General features: G+C 34.6%; 1 protein-coding gene across 6 annotated transcripts in view; it reads left to right on the top strand.

Moving 5' to 3' along the window:
• Positions 1-25,238, top strand: part of TAOK3 (TAO kinase 3) — a 172,408-nt gene that overhangs the window by 3,761 nt on the left and 143,409 nt on the right. The window contains exons 1-2 of one of the 6 annotated variants that reach the window (XM_037816552.1): positions 2,012-4,092; positions 7,543-7,618. The exons of 1 other annotated variant lie outside the window; for it this stretch is intronic. The gene's annotated coding sequence lies outside the window, so the exon portion shown is untranslated. Of the gene's footprint in view, positions 1-2,011; positions 4,093-4,150; positions 4,702-6,244; positions 7,619-25,238 lie in introns of those variants that run through there. 4 more of the 6 variants (XM_037816556.1, XM_037816551.1, XM_037816554.1 and 1 more) reach the window with 4 other exon arrangements.

Raw genomic sequence — 25,238 nt, 5'->3', positions numbered from 1 at the left:
CATTAACCAAAGAGGTATGGCCCATGTGACTTTAGCTCCTAAACTGGGAATTTACTTTCTGGAGTCTAATGTTCTGGGCCTTTCACTTTACCTCTGGTCTCAATGAAATGATGGACAAACTCAACCCCACATTGTACCTTATGCTTAATATTGTAGTCAGTTATCAAAGTACTCTTTGGAAGAGTTCAATTTTAGTGGCACACTATTTTTGAGGGACAATGAAATAACCTTTTATTTCCAGATCAATCTAGGACTCTCTGCAGTGAATATTTATATGTTTTACTTTCTGGCTAATGATACTGCTTATGTCCATAGCCATCAAAGCTTATGAAAATTCAAAAACATTGTATTTATCATGGCAATCGATGGCACTAATCAAGTCAGAATGCCTTCTTATATAAATTAATAACTTAATTAGTCTTGGCAGTAGATATACAAAACAGAACTATAGTTCATGGCCGATTTTTCTACTCTGCTGTAGAATTAGTCTTTATTTCTTGAAAGGTGTGTGTGTAAAAGCACAAAATATTTTCAAAAAATCATGTAAATATAGTTTTTTAATTATCTAGTTCAAGATTTAATAGCGGAGATACAAAATTACAGTATTATGCTTCAGGTACCTTTATGCTTCATTGTTTCTTGTGTAAATTTCTCTTCTGTCACTTTATACCAGTTATTTTTTACATGCTTTTGTCTTTTACTGGTTTGTGAGCACATCAAGGGCAGAGATAGGACTTATTCATCTTTGTGACCGCCATGCCAAGTACAGTACCAAAGTTTGAAGGATGCTCAGTAAATGTGGATTGAATGAATGAATGAATGATCAGCAAATTAGTGGATTATATTTGTGTACACACTTTGCTTCTTATCCTCATTGAAGGCTTTTAGAATACATCAACAGGGTATAAAAGAAACAGTGATTCATATGGAACACAAGAATAAACGTTAGCATTATATATCTACTACTCAAGAATCAGCATGATAGAGTAAAAGGAGAAAGGGCCCTTAAATCAGAGAGACCTAGACGCCTGGCTCTGTCATGATGCCAGCTGAGAGCCTGAGTAAGTTACTCAAGTCTGAAAGCTCTCAATTCCTTCATCTGTAAAATAGGAATATGTACCTCATGTTATTTTTATATGGAATAAATGAAGTAATTTATGTAAAGTGCCAAGCACTGTAACAAACATGTAAGAAGTGCTTAGTAAATGGTAGCTGCTTATTATTTTAATCACTTGAGACAAATTTTATTCCTCTTTTTGCTTTGCTTCCAATCATTTGCTGAGTCCCATGGATCCTGACTCTGAAGAATGATTAATAGATTCACACATAGGGGAATGGAGACTCAGAGAGGGTGATTAACTTCCCAAGGTCACACAGACAGTAGCAAAACTGATCACTGTGACCTATATCTGATTTTTCAACCTTCCACTTTATACCTCTCAATGGTCTAAGAAGGAGCTAAAGGGGGCCTCAAGGTGCCAGGGAAAGACTTGTGACCATTTCCCTTTCTCTCCTTCCTGTTTATGCTCTTGCTCTCTTACTCTCCCTAATGTACACATGTTCATAACCTTTAATAATTCCCCATAGCCTACTGAATTCAATACAGATTTATCAACCTGTTTTTAAGTTCTTATCTCCCCATGATTCCCATATATATGCCGTGTGTCCCAACCACACTGACCTGCTTGTGGCCAAACCCTTACTCATTTGCTACCTTCAGGTCTTTGTTGCTGCCATTTCTTTCCCCTGAATGCCTTCTCGTCCTCATTTTGTGGACCAGCCTCTAATGCCATCTTTCAAGAAGCCCTCTCTGATTAACCTCCTTGCCACTCCTTTGACATCCCTAAGTACTTGACTTGTACTCTTATTACACTAATTTTCTTTCTGATATTACATTATAGGGTTTGTACTTGTCTTATTCTTCTTAGATGTCCATCTTCTTGCTTTTAAGAAGAGTGTCATACACATCTAATTAAGTGTCTCACACGTAATATCTGCCCAGTAACTATTTGTGGAACTGTATTACATTTAAATACTTATCTAGGTTCAAAAATAATATTTAAATATAATTTTGACTGCCAATGAAGAGAACTTCTTAAGTGAAGAACTCATTTCTGACTTTGACAGTTGATAAATTTGATGCCAGTGTTAGCAAATATATATCCCTATATGGGAAACTTGTTATATTCAATTTAAGAGTTGGTAATATTCCCTAAAGTGACTTTTGACTCTGAATGTTTGGGATTTGTTGTTTTTATTTCCTTAGGTGGTGTTTTTTTTTGGTAAGAGACTGGTTCTAATTTCAGGTTGTTGGAGATTTGTTTTCCTTCCTCTAGATATTTGTAACAAGTGAAGTGAGAGTCTCTGTCATTTTCAACAGGTGTTGCTTTCATTTGAGGCAGTGATAGGGCCTATACTAGCTTAATATTCTCGTCTTCCAAAGCAACATTCCTTACTTTGTGATATAATCAAGTTGCAACTGTGAACAAACTTCTTATTGCCCCCACCTTTCATATTGTATTCCTCTACATAGCCTTTACCATCTTCTGACAACCCAAACATTTTATTTGTCTGTCTTATTTTCCTGCACTAGAATTTAAGCTCTATGAAGGAAGGGATTTTTGTCTGTTTTATTCATTACTGTACAGTACCTAGTATATAGTAGGAGCTCAATAAATGTTTATTAAATGGCTAAATAGATAAAATTGGCTTTGGGAATTCCTCCAATGTATTGACTAAAAAAGTTTTGTTATTTTAACATAGGAAGTAAAATCCTAAGGAAATGTATAGTTTGGAAGAGTAGAGTTTATCTGTACACTTTGTTCTCTGAATTTTGCGTTTTTCTTTGAGCAGCCTTGAATTTACTTTATTTTTATTTTATTCAATACAAATAAAAGCCACCGTACATAGAAGATGATTGTGTGTTGGCCTGACTAAAACCCAAGAAAAGTGTGTTAATTGTAACAAAATCTAAAAGAAGCAAGCATTAAAGTCATGGCCCCTAGGCATTAAAAACTGAGGCCAAAATAATAACATCTGGTACAGGGGCATTACCCTTTAAAAACACTTCAGTTGTTTTTCTTGTATGCTGATATTGACCCTGAAAATTGGTCAAATCAAATTTCTAATGCTAATTTGGGGTTGTTATCAGTTTTCACTATGTATAAGAAATTGAGTTTGGAATGTGTTTTAAGCCTGAATTAAAAGAACTTAGTCACTGGTGACTCATGGTGAAATACCTTTCCTTTTCCCTGCTGGAACATATGCCATTACCTCTAACATGACCTTTCTGAAACATTGAAAATGTGAAGAACTCTACTTTTTTTGTACTAGGGTATGGAATTTTTTGTTTGTTTGTTTTTTAAGATTTAAGGTGATGACCTTGATACCAGTGCTTTTCAGTAGTGAGCAGTTTATCTGACTTTCCAGGTTTCCATACAAATTTCTTTAGTCTCTGCTTCTATGAAAGTTTTCTAATTATATGTGAAATCCTCAAAAGCCCACTAAACAGTAAATGAATGACTACAGGGACTTTGTCTTTTTTGTTCATTACTGTATTCCCAGTGCCTAGGATAATGCTTTTACAGCAAAGGCAATTAACAAGTATTTGTTGGGGGAACTCACACATGTGTTAATAATAATGTGTCTAAGAAAAATAATGAAAGTTTGTTGAAAAACATTTTCTCCAGCCCTAGTGAATTAGATAATCCTCAATTCACAATCAACCTAGTTTGGGAGGCTCTCTGTATCAGCGCAAGGTAGTTCTGCCCTGAAGTTCCTAGCATTGATTTTGCTGACCCTAAATCTCTTTTAGTAGTCCGCTTACAAAAGGAAGGGTAAATTGGCAACACCCATAGGCACTTGCACCTGTGGGAACCAATGGGCGTTGTAACAGGAAATGCTTCAGCTTGCAATACCGATAGCAATGTGCAGCTCCCAGGTCACGCCGTTTTTGTCTGCAGTTCCTTCTTAGGATTGTACAAGGTTTCTTGAAGAATTTTTTAAAATGTAAGTGTAAAAAGAGAATTGACTTTACGTTTGGAAATTCAAATTTGACTGGTTATTTGCCTTTTCTTCATTATCCAGGAATTGGTAAGTTATCCTCTGTTAAATGAGTTTCTTTCCCTTCTTATGTTGTGTCCCATGAAACCACACTCTAGCACACAAGGAGTGAGGGTGAAGGGTGCATAAATGTAAAATAATTAAAGCTTAAGCTGATATTATCAATAATAATAACCAGTTCTGATATTTACATGATACCATAACTGAAACCATTAGAATGTGATAGATTTTTTTTTTAACATAAGATTTGTTTCACTTGAGCAATTTTTGTAGGGACTTAGGAAAAAATTAAGGAAAAAATTCTAGGAAGTTCTTTCCAGAATGTCAAAATGTAAAGAAAGCTTTATAAAACACTGTTGATGTTAACTGTCTGACCAGGAAGTACTTTCTTTAAGCCTGACTTAGTATTTTTATGTGTCTGTAATAACTTCCTTTCTTTGGATGAAAGGTGCTGATAGCACAGTGTTGTTCTTACAACTTAAAATTAGTTCAGTTATATCTTTCGTAAGTGAATGTGAGGCAGTTTTTAAAATAAAGCCATTTTTGGGGCAATCTTATCTTTATAACTAAATGAAGAATTCTAAACGCTTTTAACATATTGGAGTGGAAATATAGAACATGCGTTTGAGAAGATCTACTGTAAGTTTAATTGGTGTTTTCTTTTATATTAATGTTTTATTATATATATGGTTTGTGTCTAAAATTGCTAATTAACAGCAGTACTTTAAACTGTTGAATTGCATGTGAGTATATACAGGCTTGGCTCAAAGTCCAGCTGAAAATAACCTCAAAAACTCACCTGATTCATATGCTCTATTTTTATTTGTAGTTTGATATTCTACATGTGAATATTAGTGGGGATTTTTTTTTCCAAAATTTGATTTTCCAATGATTTTTCATTTCTTCTGGATATGTAAGGTAAATGCTGAGCTGTAAATAGAATGTCAAAGTCTTGTCAGAATAGTCTTTTACACAAAAACGTTAAATATGTTAAAGGTCGTCTTTATTAAATTGATGCAGTTTGTACTAATGGATGACATTATTAACTTAAAACAATATTTCATAATTAAGCTACTCACAGTGGCACACTATTCATCCAAGTTATCTTAAAAAAAATAATAAAGGCTCCTTCTTATTTTTCTTCTTTTACAGAAAGGGAAAATAGGATAGAAAGCAGAGCAATTTCTGGAATGTAATATCAAATTTAGAGACAGCAGGGTCAGGGGATTTTTTTTGTTTTGTTTTGGTATGTAATGTTAGTTTCTAATTAAAGTGTGAAAATAAAATAGCCATGAGGTAATAATTTATGGGGCTACTCTAGTCCATAAAATGAAATTAGATGAAATAGGAAAGTAGATGCCATCTCATAGCTTGTGTGTTAAAAAGTTAATGCAAAATATTTTATAAACCAAGGAAGCCACCTTAATAGTTTCTTTACTAACTTCACTAGGTTCTTGGAACAAAGTTTAAATGGAATGTTTAGGCCCCCAAGAAACCCTGATTTCCAAATTCCTAATATTTTACATGTTAGATGTGTGAAAGTCGTAAACAGTTATCCACAGGATACATTTTCACTCAAAAAGCATTGCAGGGTTATTATTAATTTGGGGAATCCATTCTTTCTAATATATAAAAAAGGAAATAAAAATTTTCAAATAATATTTGAAATGGAATGTATAGCTTTTTTTTTCCTTGGGATTTATGAATGTTATAAACTCAAAAGTTACAAATACCATAAGTTGCAGCTTTCATAGAGAGGCCTCTTACGACTGTCTGAATTTTTTGTATTAACAATCCAGAAGTATCCCAGTTGTTGCTTAGATGGCTGTGGGGCAGAGGAAGTAGATGGGTGGTACTTCACAGTGGTGACAGATTATTGCAGATTATATGGCTGCTTGCCAAAATGGCACTAGTTGAAGGGAAAAGTGGAAGTTACTAACTGCATTTTATTACTTTGTACATGTGTTTTTAACGAGTTAGGACTGTTTGCTGGTTTTGCACACAGATGACAAATTTTAAACTTCTGAATCACTTGCTGTGTGCTTAATTGTCTATTCTTTAGTTTCCTAAGGTCATATTCCTCGTATTCCTTATCTGTGGTCTGCAAAGATTACATTAGCCCTTTTGTGGGAGGCCACGTGTCAGCAGAAAAAAGAGGGGGAAGGGAGACAGAACTTTATAACTTTTATTTTCTAGTTAAATGTTTTGTAGAGCTAAAAATGTAAGTATGTACCATCATATTTAGACAGTTGATATAAAATACTGATAAAAACAATCATATCTTGTGAAGGAGTTAGTAGTTCTGGGTTGTTCTGGTTCAGCCTGAAATTGAGATTCTTACTGTTGCTCATAAAAGGAAGCTTTGTGAAGGAAATATGACATCTCTGCCCAGATGCATATGGAGGGAATTACAGTGGAGAGTTATTTTTAGAAGTATCTTCTCATGAGTGTATTTTATGTACAGAGAAGTGTCTTTAAAAGGTGAGTTTCTATTTCAAGGTCACTGGTAGAAGTTATGCCAGTTGCTCAGGTTATTGATATCCTACCAAGAAAATATTTTTTAAATTATGGACACACATTTGATGTCAACAACCATCCTAGTTAGTTGATATTAGTAGTAAAATTTTTTTTAATTAGACCAACCTGAGATGATAGATGTTGTGACAAAACCATCAAATAGTAATCTAATAGAAGTCATCCTACTAAAAGAGGAATGAGTATGGTCTTTTTAGTACTATGAAAGGAATGTGAGTTAAGGAATCTATCCTTTTGTATCACTGACACAGTTCTTTTACCCCTCCCTAAATCTTTTACACAGTCAGTAGTATGTCCACGTTCCTTATAACTCTTACTTTTGGTTTTAGTCACACATGTTTGGGGCTGACAGTATAATCTGATCATTAATAAGAGTTGGTCAGATGAACATGTCTGCCATTTACTAGCTGTATGACCTTGCACAAATCTCTTAAAGTCTCCTAAACCTCAGTTTCTTTAACTATAAAGTGGACATAATCAAAATACCCACCTTATAGGATCGTTGTAAGGATTAATTGAGACAATGTATGAAACGCATGAGTTTGGCCACACAATGTAAAGGAAGGACTCAGTGAGTAATAGTAGTCATGATTATTTTTGCTGTTTTTGGACATTTCAATTCTCTTTCACAGCTCTATCAGAAAATGATCTTGGAAAGAGATATAGAACAATGCATCCAACCATGTATGGACAATAGATAATAGAATAATAGTAAAAGTATTTAGAAAATGCCATGGGAGCACATGAATGAAATCTGTGTCTTATTTATGCCACTCCCCTTTTACACATTATATACTACCCATTCTAATGGAGGGAGGGTTGGTGGACATGAGGAAGAGATGACTGGATGACTGTGAGTTTAAATAATTACCAGCCAAAATTATTAGATGGTCTGACAAAATCAGTTTAGTTACATTTTTCTTTCTGTTTTTTTACAAATTTCAGAAAATTTGCTCCCACTTTTACAGCACAACTCAGGAAAGCTACATGGCAAAGTGTTGAGTTCTGAATTCGCTTTCCGGTAGGATGTGTTTGTTTTCTTCTGAGTGGACCACTATCAGATAAAATTGGGACTATACCTCAGGATTTTAGATCAGCTAATTTTTTTTGACTGAACCAGACAGTAGAGAATATATATTTGAATATAAAGAATGTTTTATATTTTCACTACCTGAGTATCTGTGGGTTGATATCTTGTAACTTTGTCTAATATTCAATATTGTTTAATATTGAAAAATATTAAATATTAAAATATATATATTTTATATATATATTTAATATAAAATATTAAAACTAATTATTATGTAAACACATTTTCATGGGGCTGTGTTAACGATAGAGATGTGTAGTTTGGAGGCATCTGCAGTAAATTCACTAAACAAAACATTGAAACTACTCATAAGGTACTTGAAAAACATTTAGCCTTTGTAAGTTTATTTCTAGTGTTTGAAATTTCCTGGTCTTTATCTTTTGTACACCTGCTTTACCTAGTAGCCAGACCCTGTAGTCTGTCTCGTCCTTGTTCCTGGTACCCCCTGACTCTGCTGTCTCAAGGCCCATCAAATAGCTGCTAAAATCTACTGTATCTCTGTGCAGCTATCCTGGTCAGACCCTTTAGGCCTCATTCCTGGATTACGATTGCCTTCCTTCATTTCAGTCTCTCCTCTCCAAATTATCCTGATTACTCTTTAAATGCTACTGCCCGCATGTGCTCCCCTATTCAGAAAGCTTCAGTGGTTCCGTTTTCCACCACATTAAATCTAACTTCTGCGTGACTTTCAATGCCTTTTCTAATCTATGCTGTTTATCCAGCTTCATTTCCTATGTCCTTTGGCTTTATTGATGTCAGTCTGTCCCTTGACCACCCCATACTCACTCATGTGTTATGACGTTGGTACTGTTATTTACTTGACCCAAAAAGCTCTCCTCCATTCTCTTTACCTGTTCAGATTTTACCTTTCCCTGAAGACCCTGTGAAAAGTTTACTTCCTCTTTGAAGCTTCTCCTGGCTATTTCAATTCTTGTTATCTTGCTGCAAACTCCAGGGTTTTTTTAATTTAGCAAACCAACAAATAAAAATGTGTGTAGTGTTTTGTATCATTCACTATTTTATCTTCACTAATGTTGTAAACATTTTGAATACAAGGACAATATCTTACAGTTAAATCTTTCACAATTCTTAGCATATGCTGAGCTTACCTGGCTTTTATGTGAAAGAAAAGAAAATATCCTGCTTATCCTACAGTAAAGTCGCTAATCCTAGAAATATTGAAGGGACCTGAATATTTTTCCAATTTGAGTCAGGTCTGTCACCTCATTTACAGAAAAATATAAGGCCAATGAAAACAATTTTGTAATTGGCTATAGATAAGCTTTTCTTTATGAGAAAGTATGTATACATACACATATATATGATTATGTTTCCTTTCTTAAAAGCCTATACTTGGAGAAGTTTAGTTTTGACATTAACAACTTTCCATCCTATCACTGAATTTCCCTATAAATTAAATATGATCAATAAATTTTATATAACCAAGAAGTATTTTTAACCAATTCTTTAAGTAACCTAAGTATAATTAAGTGCCTTTTCAGTGAGGAGATACTGAAATTAAGTACACATGACTCCTGCCCTCAAAAAACTACTATGGAAGACAAAATATATATTCAGAAGTTTAAACATAAGAATACTTGTTACTTCAATTTCATATTATTGTTTCGTTTATCAATTAGTCCCCTCTCTTTTGAAATAATCTGTACCTTCCTTTATACTAATGGCAAAGAACATATAAGACATCCAAATGAAAACTTAAATGCAAAATGTTTTTATATCCGTAAAAGTACTGATATTTGAAAATATGTAGTTAATGCTGATGTGCCGATGCTTGGTTGAAGGTGCAGTCAGTAATAACGTGCTTTATTTAATCGATAAATATTTATTGAGCATCCACTTGTGTCAGGCCTTGTATTAGGTTCTGAAGAGGACTATGTCTTTCCTTAACTAATAAGCAGAAAATCCAAGTATTTGGCTAAAAAAACACATAGGAAGGGCACTGAAACATATCCTGTTTTAATGACCTAAACTAGTATATAAAATACCTATTCTCTATTCCTGATTATGCCTCAGATTTATCTTGTAAACTGAGACCAGACATTTAAACTTCTTACTCTACAGGTTGGATCCTAATAATTAATAATTGCTGATTATTGAGTACTCACTAGGTGTACATATACCCCCCATTCTCTGCGTTACAGGGGGAATACCCTAATGTCTAGAGAAGTGAGGTATTTGCCCAAGATCAAGGGACAGAGACTGATTTTAAACTTGTAACTGTCATGCTATGCCACTTCACATTGTGAAAATTACATTAAATAGCTGTAAAGTATTATACTATTAGTGTCTGTTGGATAAGTGCTACATAGGTCCAAGATGCCATTCATATGCAACAATGTAGTTTAATGACTATTCATTGTAGTTCAGGATTTTTAAAAAATCATTTTAAGTACACAAAATTACAAACAGGCTTTCTCATTCTAAAGGGTTTTAGGGTTTATTTAATGCTTTTTTCATCATTTTGTGAATCTCTCAGCAACTTAGTGAGTTACTACTGTTCTTATTTTATAGATGAGGTTTTTGAGGCTTAGAAAAGTTAAGTAAGGTCTCTAAGGGTCACAGAGCTGGTAAGTGGCAGAATTGACTTAAACCTAGAACCACTGATTAAAAGGTTTTTTCATTATACTGTAAGTCCAAGTAATTTTTCAGGCCCAAATTCACAATTATTTTTTTTCTTTTTTTTTTTTTTTTTTGAGATAAAATTCATGTAACATAAAATTTACCATTTTAAAGTGTAAAATTCGGTGGTTTTAATATAGGCACAGAGTTGTGTGACCATCTCCACTGCCTAATTCCAGAACATTTCCATCACCCCAAAAAGAAATCCGTAACTGTTAGCATTGACTCCTTATGCCACCCACATCCCATTCCCTGGAAACCACTAATTACTTTCTGTCTCTATGGATTTGTCTATTCTGGACACTTCATATAAATGGAATCATATGGTATGTGGCATTTTGTGTTTGGCTTCTTTCACTTAGCATCATGTTTTCAAGGTTTTTCCATGTTATTGTATGTATCAGAACTTCATTCCTTTTTGTGACTGAATAATAGTCTGTTGTATGGCTGTACCACATTTTGTTTATCCATTTTTCCATTGATGGGCATTTGAGTTGTTTATACTTCTAAGCTATTATGAATAATGCCACTATGAACATTCGTGTACAGGTTTTTATGTGAACATGTTTACAGTTCTCTTCAGTATATACCGAGGAATGGAATTGATTTCCTTATTTTTGTAAAATAATTCAAATGAAAGTGCTTTGAAATAATTTTTAAATTATTTATTCAGCATATGCACAAGTGTATGTGCACATGCACACAATTTATTTAGCTAATTTGTTTCCCAGATCTTTTCTTCAGAAATAAGGCAGAGGCAAACTTTAGACCAGATCCTGGACAAGTAATTGTTAAGCAAATGAATAATCTGAGTTCAACACTGCCTACTGTATGGAGGCACGATGTAGAACAAACAAGTAAGAAAGATTCTTACGCTAGTCGTATTCAGTTAATGGAATTAAGAAATCCCATGTCCTTTAAAATCCAGGCAGAATGAGATTGATGTTAAGTTGTCAAGTACTTTTATACACAAAGAATAAAAAGATTACTTCTGCACTAGACAGATTGGGTAAGTTGGAGATAGGATTTGAACTGAGTCTTGAATGCTGGCTAGCTTTTCAACAGGTATTGGTAGGTGAAAACCCAAGGTATTTTTTAGCCTTCCTCAGATATAGTGAACAAAGGGTAGGATTCTTAGAGAGAGTGGCATATGGTTTAGCTCAAAGGAACTTGAATCATGTATCAAGGAGTTTGAACTTTGAACAGTAGATAGTGGGGAGCTCTTAAAGGTATTTGAATAGAAAACACTGATGTGACCAGAGCCTTTGAAAGATTACTCCATCAATAGTTTGTAGAATGACCTAAAAGAAGAAAAAGACTGGAAATGAGAAATTGGACTGGTAATGAGGTTCTGGATCTAGGACAGCCTCAGTGGAAAAGAAGAAAAGAAGCTTGTGAGAGATTGATTGATGACATTAACAGCTTGAGAGAAATAGCTGAAGGCATAGGAGTGAGTCAATAAATAAGAGAAAGGATAGAGAGAAGAGAAAAGGCCCAACACAAACCAGACCCTTGTGTAAGATGAGAGAAGGAAGGCAAGCCAGCAGAGGTAGGCTGGAAAAGATGTCTTATAGAGGCTAGTGACACAGAAAGCAAGAAACAAGAGCTTTTTGAGGAGATGCTACATAGAGGTTATGGAAGGATATGACCTGAGAAGGGTCCTATTGGATTTGAGGATTAGAAGGTTTGTAGCTAGTGACCTGAAGGAAGAATTCAACTGAGTAGGTTTGAATGACTGCTAGATATAAAAAGTAGTAAATAGATTGAAGGGAAGTTACTCTTCTAACACATTTTAGCTTGTTAATCTCAGGCATTCTCCCTGTCAGGGAATGTTTCTCTTCCCCCCAATAATGATGCCTTGAGTGTATTGTAGGCCAAAAGAAGGACTTGGTGGAGAGAAAGTGATTGAAGATTTAAGAAGGATAAGAGGGATGAGTTAGTGAAATGAGAAGGTAGTAGGACACAGAATTAAGAGACCTTTTATGTTGTTGTTGTTGGGGAAAGGTGATTAACCTGAAAAAGGAAAACTGAAGAGTGAAGATGACTGAGTATACAGAGAAATTTCAAAGTGGAATGGAGAAAAGTTGAGGAAGCTTACATTGAATGACCCCAATCTCAGTAAAGAAAAATTTACAGTATTATTTCTTAGTAATACCACAGATCAATTAGAGTTAAAAAATACCTTGAGTTACCTCAGGCATGTGAAAGATTGAACTCTGTCTTTCCATCCTGTATCAATGTTTCGTTCTTTTAACTCTGTATGGAAGCATATTTGCCTATAGTTTGAAATTCATGTTCTCCCCAAAAGCATAGCCACGTGATGTAATGTGTCGGTTACCAGTTGGGCCTGTTGAGTCCATTTTTCAGTTAATTATTCAAGCTGTGTATTTTTGAGTGCAAATAATAGTGGGACCTCAAGTATAGTATTTTGTTTAACAATTCATAATCTTGAGTTTATAATTTTTATAAAAATGTTTTGTTCTTTCTAAAATGGTATTTTCTGTAGATTAGGGATGTTAGTAATCTGTTCTATAGTATATCAGGTATTGTGTTGACATTTTAATCTGCACAATCATTCATTTAGTTCATAATAAATGTCACCTTGAAATTATAAATTCCCTGTTTTAAACTGTTCCAAAATTGGTTCCTTATTTGTCCTGAAGTTGGGAGTTCCAACAAGAAGACATGTTGGTAGATGAGAAGCTATGGAAGCCAAGACCTTCATTCCCTATAGCTCTTTCTCCTCTTGTGCACAAGACATAGATCTTCTTATATAATTTAAACAACTTTATAAGTAATACATGCTTTTTCTATTTAAAAAATAGAAAATACAGATAATTAGAAGAAAATAAGTCATCTTCTATATCCAGATATAACTGTTAATATTTTGATATTTAACCTTACATACTTGTTTTTCTATGCTTACTTTTTAAGTATTTTTTAAATGGTTATTAGAAGGCTTATAGTGAATGTATTTTTAAAGCTAATTTTTTTAATGTAACAGTATTATCATTTTACGTTAACAGCAAATATTCATCTTTCTGTCTCTTAATATACATCTCTCCCCACCCCATCATTTTTAAGCTTGTACTCTTACATAGATATGCAAGGTGGATTTTTTTTTTTTTTTTTTTTTGTCTTTACCCTTACAACTTGTTTAAATAACTTTTCAGTTATTCTATCTCTAATATAACTCTCGGTTTCTTTTCAGTTCCAAGAGATTCCACATCAGATAGACCATAAGAACTTGGTTCTAGGAACACTATTCAGTTTTGTTTTGTTTTGTTTTTTTTCAAATAAGGTGGTGAGCAGCATTATTATACTGTATGTCCCCAAAAAGGCATTCATTGCTTAAGAATGTCCTTTTTCCTTCGTCCACCAAAAACACAAGCTAGTATCTCACAGTTTTATTGACCAGCAATGTCTTGAAAGAGTGCTACTTATCTCCCTAAACACATGGTTCTTTCTTTGGCCTTCATCTGCTCCAGAGGAGCTCCGGCTACCCGTCTCCCCTTAGATTATCACCAGCCTTCCTTCCTCTTACATTCCTGCCTATTCAAGGTTTTGGGGTATTTTTTGTTTGTTTGTTTCAAGTTTTACATTTAAACCTATTTGTTATGAACCCTTTAAGACCATTGAAAAAGGAGAGGCATTAGATTTGTTCAGTGTAACCAATCTCTACAGTCATTTAATTGATGAATATTTCTCGCTCATTATTCTAAGGGCTATATTTGAACCTTCTTAATTTATTCTATTATGTATTAAGTTTTTGTCCTGATCTGATCCTAAATATAGATCTTTTCATTCTCATTTTACTAGAAGTTTTTCTTCAAATTTATATCACTTTAGTAAATATGAATACAAGTTTAGAAGCTGCCTCAACATCAGATATGGTTCAGTAATTTGTTTTTTAATTAGAGCAATTGTAGGTTTACAGAAAAAATCATGAGTTCCCATATATCTCCCTCCTCTCCCCCACAGTTTTCTAGGTAGTGTTGGTTTTTTAACATTTTATTTAATGACTTAAGTGATTAAGTACACTAAGCTTATAAAAATTTTAGTGATCCTAAACTGTCTGACACTTTAGAAAAACAGATTAAACTTCTAATTGTCCCTGACAAGGTGAAGGATAGTTGATTGAGGACATATGCTGAGTGATTCAATTAAGGATTAAAAAATAAAGTGTAAACATAATAGGGGGCTCCAGACTTTATTTCTCTTTCCATTGTGCTTTAAAAAAGACAATGGAGAGAGAAATAAGTAGTGTTACATATGGGACAGTAAAGTATTAGTATAATCATTTTAAATGCCATAGTAGTATCAATAGTATTATTAATAGATTATGATTTATTTTTCAGTTAAGAGGGAGACTTATGTTGTTTTGGAGTATTATTTTTGCCACATTTTTTCCATTAGTTTTAAATATGAATTGAGTGTGTGTGTATGAGTGAGTGTGTGAGAGAAGGAGATGTGTAAATGATTGAAAAAAAAAACAGGATTGTAAGATCAAAAAGTTCTAATTTCCATGTGTCTTTCATATTATCAAACATATTATAAAGTGGTAGTGCTGATTTCACATTTCTTAGGTGGGATTTCCATCATTGTCAAAATACAAATAGGCATTGCTTCTCTTGTAAGCCAGATAAAATGAATGAATGTGTTAGAATGTGGTATTCTGTCCATTCTGTGTGTTCACAAAAATTTACACCTGCATTTTCTGTAACAGCTGAACACAGCAACTCTGTAATTGCCTTAGCAGAATCTAGTGTATATTATTTATTATGACACTGACATCCTCTTTGTTTTAAAAGAATCAAGAGCTTGAATTTTTGTATTTGGTAAATCAGAAAAAATAATAGGAATGTAAACAAGATAAAGGGCAATTAGTACTTAGGGAGCCTGGGGGGAGAATGATCAAATTTTGATATGTTGTATTTTCATTTTCATTTAGTTCTATATATTTTTAAATTTTCTTTGACACTTCCTCTTTAACTCATTCATGGTTTAGAAATATGTAATTGATTTCTAGTTTGAGTTCACTATGGTCACAGAATATACTCTGTATGATTCTTAGGTTTTTTAGGTTTGCCAAAGTTTGTTTACGTCTTTAGGATATGGTTTCTCTTGGTGAATGTTCCATGGGCATTTGAGAAGAATGTATAGTCAGTTTTTTGGGGGTGGAGTATTCTATAAATGTTGATGGAATTGTTCAGTTTTTTCTGTGTCTTTGCTAATTTTCTGTCTACTTCTATCCATTGCTGAGAGTAGGCTGATAAAACTCCCAACTATCACTGTATATTTGTCTGTTTCTCCTTTTGGCTGTATCAATTTTTGTTTCATGTACTTTGAAGCTGTTGTTTGTTGTATACTTATTTAATATTGTTATATCTTCTTGGTGGATTGATCTCTTTATCCTTAGGAATTTTCTTTGCTCTGAAGTCTACTTTATCTGATTTCAATATAGTTTCTCCTTTTTTTGAATAATGCTAGAATGATATATAGTATATCATTTACTGTCACCCTACCTGTGTCATTATGTTTGAAGTGAGTTTCTTATAGTCGGCAGATGGTTGGGTCGTTTTTTTTTTTTAATCCATTCTGCCAGTCGCTATCTTTTATCATGGCTGCTTTAAAATCTCTGTCAGAGAATTCTTACATCTGATTCATATTGGTAAAGTCATTTAGTTGGTTGTATTTCTCATTGAAGTTGTAGTTTTCCTGTTTCTTGGTATGACAAGTGATCTTTGATTTTATTCTGGACACTTTGGATATTTTGTTTGGAACTCTTCTATTTAAATCTTCTATTTTACCAGGTAGTTGCCCTTTTTGGGTTTAGCATGTAGGTTCTGTTCTACTTTTGTGGGTGGTAATTCCAATAAAAGTTTCATTTCTGGGTCTTTGCAGTGTTACTCTGATCAGCTTTGTTCTGGCTCCTCTTGAGTTCTCCACTGCATCCCTGCTGGGGCCACTTGTGGGAGTGGCTGGTGCTTCTTTGGGCCCTCCCAGTATCATTAGGTGGGACTATGAGATGCTGGAGCTACAGGACAGAGAGCATTTCCCCTAGCATTTCTGCTTTATCTTTGATGATGGTGCTGGAGGAGGGAAGTTCCCAGCTGGACTACCTGTTGCTGGGTAGAGGGCTACTGGGGGGAGCACAGGAAACGCCAGGCCTCATTTGTCTTCTACCATTGGGTGAAGGGCTCAGAGATATCTGGCCTGGATTGTCTTTGCTACTGGGTTAATAGTCAGGAGCCACTGGTTGTGGGTGGTTCCTGTCACTGGTTGGAATGCTGGGAGACATCAGGCCTCCTGGTACTACCAGGATGAATGGAGGGGTGAGCCTGCTGCAGTGTGGGGCAATGCTGGGTCAACCTGTCCAGGTTCTGCTGTTGTCCCTGCTGCAGCAGATTAGTCCTGCTGCTGCCGCTGGATATGGCTCTCCCTGCCAAGTCCCTCTATACTGCCCCTTTCCCAGTGCTTTGGCCAGAGGACTGACTCGTATACATTTTTTCCTGTTTTTTGCTTGCTTCTGGTTCAAGGATGCAGACCACTCCCATGCCCATTCAGGGATATGTGGAAGATAAAATGAAATGTCAGGGAGCTCACCAAGGTGTCACTCAGGTTCTGAGGATCCTAGCTGCTCACCTTCTTCGTTTCACCTTTCAGAGCCCTTTTATGTCTGTTGAATTATTTTCAGGTTAATTACTTGTATTTAGAGGGGAGGAACAGGGAGAAATGATTTTATGCCATTTTGTCCCAGAACTAGCAACTTACATGGATTTTAAAAGATGTGCTGTACAACTAACACTAAATACTACTGAATATAATAGTGTCTGATGATGTACCTTTTGCTTTGGGATTTTGTGTGATTCTGGGTCATCATTATGAATAGATATTTTTAACCAAGAGAGCTTTATTAAAATAAACACACAGACAAGCAAAGGAAAATTAAAAGTATAGTTTTTATACAAACAGCATAGAAAATGGTGAGTTTACAGAGCACAGTTTTCTTATCCTAAGATAACCATGGCTTGGCCAGTTTTCATTTTAACAGACCTGGGGTTCTTCAAGCCTCTTAAGTTTGGCTCTTCAGCCTGAGGTAGAGCAGGCTGGCCAGCAACGAGGGCAGGTCTGGTGGGAAGGCCAAGGTGCTCCCATGCCCTTCGTCCTTTGAACCCCATGAATATCATTTTTCATATATTATACAGAGTAAGAGCTTGGGTTAAATTTACAATGATTGTGACATAATCTGCAAGTCTGTATACCAGTTTATTTAGTATATGTCTCCGTTTTATAAAAGTAGAGTTAAATTTTTTAAAATCTTATTTTGGGTTTTCTGGTTATGTGGATTAGTGTACTTTTGCATGATTTCAAATGTTAAATTTAAATAAGGGAGCTGTTTTAAAATGATTACATGATCTACTTCTACCACCTACCCACACCATTGTATAAGAGACCATGCATGCAGTTCTCTTTATGGAAAATTATAGACATCAAGCAGTCAGGAATGGCTGATTGATTTAATGGCAGGACACCAGCCTAATTTATTTCTGTGTATTTTAAGGAAGGAATATAGTAAAACAATTTTTAATGAAGACACTTATTTATTCTGATCTAACTGTAGTCTTATTCTAAGAGGCAAGTTTAGGATATATGGATTCTACTGAGATTTCAATTGGCCTGCAAATAGAGGAAAAATTTTATTTAGTGGTACTTTGAAAAAGTGCCTAACTTTAAAGAAAACAAAACAAACAAAAACAAAACAAAACAAACAAAAAAACCGGTGGGAAAAGAGAATCCTAAAGGACAGATTTATTAAAAAAAAAAAAAAAAGTGGCATGAGAGGAGTATTTTAGAAAAGATAGCTTTGTTTATAACCAAAGTATGAGAAAATAATCATATAAAGGGAACTAAAAGCTGGATAGTGGGGGGAGGTGGTTGGATAACAAGAAGAAAATACATAAGGAAAGAATATCTATAGTTCTGAAGAAATAGACAATTAGTATAAACATTAGAAATTCTTAATTTTTTATCCTATTCATAGGTAACATAGGTGTTAATAAATTCATTTATCTAAAATGTGATAATAATTATACTTTTATTGGATTAGAAATATTCTTAATAAGTTATATTTGATAGCAGCTAAATGTGCTTTTACGTGCATTGTTTTATTTGATCTTCAAAGTGACTATGAGGGCCAATATTGTTATCCTCGTGTTAGAGTAGTTAAACACAGGCCCAAAGTGACAGGCTAGCAAATGGTGCTGCAAGGGGCTGAAACTAGCTCTTTGATTCCTAGGGCAGCCTGATAGGATCATTTTCTGGGACTCCATGATATTTCCTCTTACTACATTCGTTCCTCTGTACATCAGTTCAGTAATCAAAGGTTAAACATAGACTTGGTTCTGAAAGAAATGGAATTGGAATTCCAAGTACATTTATAATCTCTTGTAATTACTCCATATTTAAAAATACAAATCATATAGTGTGTGTTGTGCAAAAGTTTTCCCCCTCTAATGTAAAATGAGGCTACAGACTGTTATGTACCATATCTAGAGCTTTGTATTATTTGTTTCTTTTGATTTTCTTTGGTAAGTGGCAGTTAGGCATAGACAAGATAAATTCCATATTCTTGTTCTTCATACCAAAAGAAACAGATGTCACACAGTGTTTATGGCAGTTTCAGACTTACAAACCTCATGAAGGCAAATGAATTCTGTCAAACCAAAGAAACATTGTTCACTGACATTGCCTTCTGCCCCTTTCTACCCATTTTCTGACTCTCCTTCCTTTCCATGTTCCTTCTTTTTCCTTTTTCCTTTCTTCTTTCCCTCTTTTACTTTCTGCCCCCCCCCCCCTTTTTTTTTTCTTGGTTTCTTTATTATCAATCAACACGTTTAAAGTTTAGTGACTCTGCCCTCCCCCCTATGTGGGATCAGACACCCAGGGAAGTGAATCTCCCTGGCAACGTGGAATATGACTCCCGGGGAGGAATGTAGACCCGGCATCGTGGGATGGAGAACATCTTCTTGACCAAAAGGGGGATGTGAAAGGAAATGAAATAAGCTTCAGTGGCAGAGAGATTCCAAAACGAGCCGAGAGATCACTCTGGTGGGCACTCTTACGCACACTTTAGACAACCTTTTTTAGGTTCTAAAGAATTGGGGTAGCTGGTGGTGGATACCTGAAACTTTTAAACTACAACCCAGAACCCATGAATCTCGAAGACAGTTGTATAAAAATGTAGCTTATGAGGGGTGACAGTGGGATTGGGAATGCCATAAGGACCAAACTCCACTTTGTCTAGTTTATGGATGGATGTGTAGAAAAGTAGGGGAAGCAAACAAACAGATAAAGGTACCCAGTGTTCTTTTTTACTTCAATTGCTCTTTTTCACTCTAATTATTATTCTTGTTATTTTTGTGTGTGTGCTAATGAAGGTGTCAGGGATTGATTTAGGTGATGAATGTACAACTATGTAATGGTACTGTAAACAATCGAAAGTACAATTTGTTTTGTATGACTGCGTGGTATGTGAATATATCTCAATAAAATGATGATTAAAAAAAAAAAAAAAGTTTAGTGACTGTCTTCTTTGTAATCCATCGACACTGCTGTGCGGTATACTTCCTCTTTGTGATAGTTTCCTCATTGCTTAACTATCAACTGGGACCAGATATACCCAAACACAGTATCTTAATTAACAGGAGAGTGCCGGAGGCCTGAGTTATGATAATGTGGTTTGGGTCAAGAATCTGAACACCACCTGGAAATACACAAAGCTGCTTTGGCATAACTTAAAATTCGTTTAGAAGTGGAACCTGTTTTTTCTACCATAATAGATAGATTTTTATGGGCATATATTAAAATACCCATAGCTGTTCATTGCAGACAAAAGCAGTGGATAAACATCGAAATAAAATTAAGCCACAAGGTTTATCGGATCTCACTGTTCTAATACTGTGCCCTTGAATTCTTTCTGGCGGCATAGCCAAGAGCCTAGGAACCCAAATCTGGCAACAGTATAACCTAAGTAAAGCAGTTTGAAACAATTTTATTCATTGACTTTGAATGTAATCTTTACATTTATTTTCTGAACTATCATTTTGACTTTTTATGGTGAAGGTTTTATTTTGTTTCTCATCCTGACATGTCTAGATATAAATAATTTGCCTGTGGAAAAAAGACAAGGAAATGAGAGCTCAGAGTTTTTTAGGACTTTTGTCATTTTATTTTCTTCTAGAAAAGGAACAGCATTGAACCCTTAGCATGTTTTCCCCCAAATATTGAAGATATCCAGTTATTTTTCTGTGTGTTGTTGTTGACACGGAATTCTAACTTCATTACAAAGATTGATAGTATATTGTCACTTGTCTAGCATTACTTATGAGAATTAAAAGGCAAATAACCTCTTGCTTCATCTTATGTTTCTGGGCAACCACATACAAGTTCCATTTTTAAGCTGTGGCAGAAGTGGCTATATATAGTCACTTTATGCAAATCCTATTAAGTTTTTCCCAGTATCATTTCATATGTCAGATAAGTCATCATGGATTGTATATGAGAAAGGAGAAATAAGGGGATATTTGTGTTCCCATGTCCTTTGGCTTTTATTTAGTTCTGCAGTCATTAATTGAATGCTACTTCCCATTTTAAAAGGGCAGAGAAAATAACCTTTTTCCTAGCTGAAACCAAAGTCACAGAATATAACAAGCTTTGTATCTGAATTTAAAAATCTTGCTCCTCCTCCAACCCTCGTAAGTATAGAAAGCATAGAAAATGACTCATGGTATAGAATACAATTCTTTTGCTGTTTATGGTTCTGGCAAATGTTTAACATTAATCTTAATAAATCGTCTTCCTTTTCTCTGTTTAACCCTTCCTAATTATACTCCGAGATAAATGATACCAGATTTTTGACATTTTGCTCAGTTTTGAAAGGTCGAGTGTTAATTTGAATCACTGAAATTCAGGTCTTTCAGGATACACAACCCTGGTGTGTTCCCATGTTAATTTTGGAGAAAATAATCCAGATTTCAAGAACCAAATCACCATTCTTAGTAGAATGGGGCTACCATACTTTTCTTTCAGGAAATGTACCATAGTGTTAAAAGTATGTGTCAAGGTCCAAACATCTGTTATTTGTGTTTATTAGTCATGAACAGTATCATGCTGTCTTGCTTCCGGTTCTTTGCATTAAACACCCTCTGCCTCAAATACTTTTTGGATTCCCTGAAATCCCCTTATCCCCTTTCCTTAAGAGCCTGGTTTAGGTGCCCTTTATGTGTGCTAAACTGTTCTCATGTTGCCCGCGTTTCAGTTTCTATCTCACTAGATATAATCCCCTTGAGCTCAGAGACTATAATATGTTCATGATTACATCTTTGGTACCTGGCATGAAGCCTGGTACATAGCAGATTTTAAATAAGTATTTGCTGAATGTGTGGATAAATTTACAGGAAAAAAATAGTTACTGAATTTCATATTTCTTCAAATTTAAAAAGTATTATAAATCCCTTAATGCCAAAATACCTACTTGTTATCTTGATTAACATTACACTTCTCTATTCAAGTGCAAGGCTTCAATTACTCTGTTACATTTTAAATTTGGGACTGGCAAAGTGGTTTTTTTTTTGTAAGAGATCTCCAGTTCCCCTTGAAGAAAAAATTGTAGCTCATCTACCCAGAGGAAATAATTAGGATAACATTACCCATTAAAGTGAATTTCTGAAATAGCTGTGTTTTGTTTTGTTTTGTTTTTTTGTTTGTTTATTTTTAAATGTAAGGTAGAGAGTTTTCTGTAGTCTAGTGTAGAGCTTTGAGCTTGAGTGGGGAACAGGGTCATGTTCTCCATCCCTCTTAAGTGGAGTAGAGCATTATATTAATTAAGAGTATGTTTTTTCTATATACTGCAAGCTCCCTGAAGGTAGGGTTTGTGTCTCTCGTGTTTCTGTCTGGTACCTAACACAAACCCAGAACATTTGAGGAACTCAGTAAATATTTGTTGAATCAATTAATGAAAGAGAACTTTAAGTAGAGATCTGAGTTCTGCATGTGACCTCTATGTGGTAGAATGACCCAATTTAAAAAATAGAACTTACTGTCTACATAAAATGTACTTTCTGGGGAAAAAAATGAAAAGGTTCTGTTGGAATTGGGAAAGGCACAACTTTGGGGGCAGTTTTATATAATAGTGTCACCTTTTCAGGTAAAGTGGGTTTAAAACTAATCCTTACAAAGCAGATGGACTTTTAAAGTTTAATCTAGCAATATAACTTAAGGAGGGTAGTTTTGTGGCCTCTAAGTAGTAGATCTTTATGCAGGAAGACATAAAATGGAAAGGCTAAATGCCAGTAATCCTGAGGCTTATTTGTGAACATTATATTTTTGAATTTTTATAGAAGTTCTTCTTCTGCCAGAAAGGAAACTTGAATTTAAGAACCAGTCTCCTAAAACTTGGTATTGAATGAATTTAACTCATCTAACAAGGATAGATTCCAGCATTTTTGGAAAAAGATCAAGATAGTTTGGATATAACACATGTGAATTTTTGAATATGTTCCTTCACTTTTATTGTTTCTCAACATATGAAGGTGCTTTTCTTTCATAATATGCTTACATTATATTAAAAAGCGGTTAAATTTTCTGTAGACTTTTATGCTATAATTAGAAAGTTAAGAGAATGAATTTTGGCTAATCCTGGTTCTTAACTGTTTTCAGACCCTCAACTTTCTTCTCTGTAAAATTGGAATGATACCACCTACCTCTTTGGATTCTTGTGTAATTAATGGATAACATGTACATAGAACAACTACACAAAGTAAGCTTGTCATAGATAGATGGACACAGAGTCAGTAGTGGTTTTTATTATTTAAGCCAAATGCAGGGATTGGCATAGGAGCTTTGCTTGTTTGTTTTTCATCACTGTGATCCCAAATTAGCCCACATGTATCTTTTAAATAAAAAAATGCTATTAAGGAATAATTTTCAGAAATCGTGTAATTTATTAAGGCTGATATGTGCAAGTGAGTATCAGCAAGTTGCAGGGCAGTATTATAGTGTGACTCCATTTGTGTAATAAAAAGAAGATGGTCATTATAAATGTGTATAAAAAATTTGAACTGTATGCAGCAGTTTCTTAGCAGTGATTACCTTTGAAGAGTGTAGGCTTACAGAAAAATCACACAGAAAATATATCCCCCCTCACATTCACAGTTTTCCCTATTAACACTTGGCATTAGTGTGGATCAATTAGTGTGCATCAGTTGTAAGTTTTGTTACAATTGATGAAAGAGAATTATTGTAATTGTACCATTAATTTGTTAATTGTAGTTCATAGTTTACATTAGGCTTCACCGTGTTTTACGGTCCTTTGGTTGTTTTTTGTTAATTTTTATTCCGGTAACATATATACCCAACCTAAAATTTCTCCCTTTTACCCTGTTAATCATATTCAAATATATAATTCAGTGGTGTTAATTAGATTCACAATTCTGTTCTACCTCCACAATTTGTTGTACCATCACCACCCTCCATTATCAAAACTCTTCTATCACCCCAACTAGAAACTGTACGAATTAAGCATTAACTCCTCATTGCCTATGCCTAGTCCAGCCCCAGGTAACCAGTATTCTAGTTTCTGACTCTATGAATTTTCTTATTCTAATTATTTCATATCAGTGGCACCATACAGTCTTCTTTTGTGTTTAGCTTTTTTCATGCAATGTGATATCTTCAAGGTTTATTCATGTTGTCACATGTATCAGAACTCCATTCTTTTTATGGCTAAATAATCCACATTTTGTTTATCCATCTGTCTGTTGATGAACACTTGGATTGCTTCTGTCTTTCGATAATGGTGAGTAATGCTGCTTGGTGTACAGATATCTGTTCGAGCCCCTGCTTTAAATTATTTTTGGTATTTACCTAGAAGTGGAATTTTTGGGTCATATGGTAATTCTATTCTTACCTTTCTGAGGAAATGCTGAACTCTTTTCCACAGCAGATGCACCATTTACATTCCCTCCAACAATGAACATAAACGTCCCTATTTCTCCACATCCTCTCCAACACTTATTTTCTATTTTTCAGTAATAGCCATTCTAGTGAATGTGAAACGGTTATCTCATTGTGGTTTTGGTTTGCATTTCCCTAATGGGTAATGATGTTAAGCATCTTTTTATGTGCTTTCTGGCCATTTGTATATCTTCTTTGAAGAAATGTTTACTCAAAGCTCTTGCCCATTTTTAAAATGGTTTGTTTGTCTTTTTATTGTTGAATTATAGGATTTCTTTATATATCCTGGACATTAAACCCTTACTGGATATGTAGTTTCCAGATATTTTCTCCCATCCTGTAGGTTGTATTTTTACTTTCATGATGAAGTCCTTTGCACAAAAGTTTTTAATTTTGATGAAGTCCCATTTGTTTATTTTTTCTTTTGTCGTTCATGCTTTGGGTGTAAAGTCTGAGAAATCATTGCCTTACACAAAGTCCTGAAGATGCTTCTGTATGTTTTCTTCTAGGAGTTTCATAGTTGTGTTTCTTATATTTAGGTCTTTGATCCATTTTGAGTTCATTTTTGTGTATCGTATGAAGTAAAGGGTTCATCTTCATTATTTTCCATATGGATATTCATTTTACCCAGCACCATTTGTTGAAGAGACTATTCTTTCCCCATCTAGTGGACTTTTCAGAAATCAGCTAGCCATACATGAAAGGGTTTATTTCTGAACTTTCAATTCGATACCATTGGTCTTTATGTCTGTCCTTGTGCCAGTACCATTCTGTTAACTTGCTGTATCTTTGTAAAAAGTTTTAAAATCAGGAAGTGTGAGTGATCCAACTTTGTTCACTTGTTTTGGCTATTTGGGGGGCCTTTACCCTTCCATGTAAATCTATTGCTTGAGTT

Source organism: Choloepus didactylus, chromosome 23 (assembly GCF_015220235.1).
Source record: "Choloepus didactylus isolate mChoDid1 chromosome 23, mChoDid1.pri, whole genome shotgun sequence".
Taxonomy (NCBI): Eukaryota; Metazoa; Chordata; class Mammalia; order Pilosa; family Megalonychidae; genus Choloepus; species Choloepus didactylus.
This window is presented reverse-complemented; position numbering and strand designations above follow the sequence as displayed.